Source organism: Myotis nattereri, assembly GCF_964212035.1.
Source record: "Myotis nattereri genome assembly, chromosome: 21".
NCBI lineage: Eukaryota > Metazoa > Chordata > Mammalia > Chiroptera > Vespertilionidae > Myotis > Myotis nattereri.
This window is the reverse complement of record NC_138097.1, coordinates 4,243,524-4,246,659: the sequence shown is the minus strand read 5'-3', so window position 1 is coordinate 4,246,659 and position 3,136 is coordinate 4,243,524.

Below are 3,136 nucleotides of genomic sequence, written 5' to 3'. Positions count from 1 at the left end.
ACTCAGTTAGTGGATACTGAAACTGTACCCGCCGGTTCGTGTGAATCTTTGGCCACATTTTTGTCAACCGACCAAGTCATCAAGACGCCTTGTGTAATATACTCACAGCCAAGTGCACCGTACCCTGGACCAAAAGCAACCTCACGTGCCTCCCCTTTTATTCCCCGTAAGGCCCAGTAAAGCCTTGAACTTGGGGACACTAGACAGCACTTCAGCACTCCATTTGGGGGCCATTTCTAACAGTGACATCACCATCAAAAAGCATGAAAATAGAACTCCATGACACTCAATGGACCACAAAAGGGACACTGGTTTGCAGTGTGAGAGCTGAAAAAGGCAGGAGCCAAAGGTCTTGTTCAACCTCATCTGAAAATGTGCCGATCAGTGACTCCAGTATCTTGCACTCTGGACAAGCCCATGAAAGGCCATGGGTATGATTTGGGGATTTAAGTGCATTTCAGTGAGGAGGTGAGTTCACCAATAGACAATGCGTGAATGCGAGGACCAAGCGTTTCTCCCTCACGGGATGGCTGGTGTTCGAGGATGAAGGGGCCCACGACTGATACAATCATCACCATCATCAAGGTGGGAGGGGAGGTCATCCACGCCTAGACAATGCAGCATCCCAGTGCTGCTATCCTCCCATCCCAGCCACCATCTGTCGTGCCTTTACCTTGTGACCATCCAGCTGTGACCATGACAGGGTTGGTAAAAATATACCATTACCAGGAGACTCGCCTGAGCTTAGCTCAGTGGGTGCTGAGTGAGGTGCTCTGAATGTAACCTGGCAGATGCCACTGCAGGGGGCGAAGGCGGTTACCTCTCCTCCTGTGGCAGCCTCTCCTCCTGGGCAGCCAGGACATTCGCCTCCTGCACCTGCGTCAGAGCCTCTCTCTGGGTGCTCACGAGATCCCTCAGCTCCTGTAGTGCGGCCTCATGTTGGAGCTGGTCCTGCTCCCTGAGGAGGGAAACACACCGCTAGGCACCCACACACAGGAGACTGCACAGCCTCTGTAAGCGGCTTCTCTCTGCAGAGCTGAGGTCTGTGGCAATGGGCAGGAGTCTCCTCCAGCCCCAGGGCCGAGTGTCTCTCTTCCCACCCAACACTTCTCCAGGGTCCCTTCCAGTCCCTGTCTCAGCAGCCTCTCTCCGTTATCCCGCTGGGAACACCAACACTGTTTTCTGAACTGCACACCCTTCTCACAGAAACCAGCATATATTCAGGGAATCCCACCCACATGGCAGCTGAACCTCTACCCCCCCAGGGCCTGGTGAGCACTCCGCCCAACTCCAGAACAGCCTCCCTATGCTGAGTCAGGCAGCGTGGGGGCCAGAGGCCTGCCTTTTGGGGCCCAAGCAGCTGCCAGGGTCCATTGGCACACAGGCACATGAACATCCACTCAGGCTGTTCCTCCAGGCACCCCCATTCCAGCCCTTACCTTCCCCTCAGCTCCCCCTCATTTCCCCCTCAGTTCAGGGCTTTTATTTTCTTCCTGTCTCAGTGTTTATAGGGTCCTGCACAGCTTCTCTAGAGGGTTGCAGAGAAAAAGGTGAGTCCCTGAGCAGCCCCTGGCTGTCCCGCCCACCTACTGGAACCTCCCCTGCTTAGGGTGACTCAGCAGCTCCTTGTGGGTCATCCACTTTCTCTTTTCCCCACACAGGCAAATCCCTTTCCAGAACCCCTTCCTGACTTGTCCATACCCAGAGACAGGCTGACAGAGAACACGCAGGGTTCCAGGGTTTGCAGCCTCTGTCTGGAGCCCTCCACCTCCACTCCACCACCCCTAGTAGCTGTCCTTGTACCATCTGCCAGAGCCAAGACTTGGGAGGACTCAGACTCAGAAACCTGCTGTGGCAGCTGCTGAAAGACAAGAGTCCTGTGGCCTTCAGCCACGAGTGGAGGCTGCCATGAGTGGGAAGTGGCAAGTGGAGGGGGTGGGATTTCCCCAGCTTTCAGGTGGTGATCTTTCTCATCCAGGTTAATGATTCTGGATAAAGCCAACCAGGTTTCACAAATAGGGCCAAGGAACATTAGGGTTCCCTACTCCTGCTTCCCTGTTGTGTCTTGGAAAAGGACACGGATCAAGCACATTCCAACTGATGGTAACCACCCTACTGCAGGGCAGAAACTGCGAGTCTCACTCCCCACTGAGTCTCCGGGATGAGGCTTGACACCCAGGAAACATGTGCTGGGGAACGAAGGAGTGAGGGTCCCACTCAGGCGTCAAGTGAAATGAACACAGAGCCACCAGCCTGTGCTGCAGGCACCTCCACCTCCCACCCTGTAGCCCTGCTGCACAGAGACTAAGGGCCCCAGCTCTCTGTGCACCAGGAAACACCACCTAGTAACACAGGAGGTCTATCAAGCAAGGAGCTACCAGTAGAATGACAATGAACCCCTCCTTCAGAGCCAGTGAGATGCCACTTGCACAAACCTACCCCATGTGAGCAGACATTAACAATATCACGACACTGTTATAACCACATCATAAGGCCTGAAGGCAACTGGTGAGGGGTGGGCACCACACGATTCTCCCCTCATTAGTCAGCTGGGAGCATTCCCAACAGGTCTAGCACCATATGCCCCACAGAAGCTCACTAAGCATCACTTGAATGTGGGATGGGTGCAGGAGGAGGCAGAGAGGGGGATGCCAAGAGGCAGAAGGTGCTCATTCTGGCTAAAAGGAACGGAGTCTGGTAGGAGCAGACGTCTTAGCACTCCCAGAGGATGGAGCTCTTGGAGGATAAAGGGGGTGGATGGTCCTATGGTGTTGACAGGAACCACTGGGTTAGTAAATAAACGAATTTCATGGGCCCCACACTCATGGCAGCAGCAGGCACCTTCAGCAGGCTCTGCTGGCTCAATGCCCTCCCAGACCCTGTGATTGAAACACCCTGCACCTCAGCTACTTACACTACTGAAGACCCCACGTTTGCTCAGTGTCTTTGAAGAGGAATCAAAGGAAATGCTGTGAGCAGGGGTGTCTCACAAGCATAGGAAGTGGACAACAGCTCTCTCCTGTGCTGCTCCAAGTGTGGGAGGGGCTCTCTTTAGCCTCATCTCTCCCCCTCTCTCCTGAGTTGGAATCCTGTGCACATCAGACCTCCCGCAGGCTCTGGATTCCGCTGCACCTGC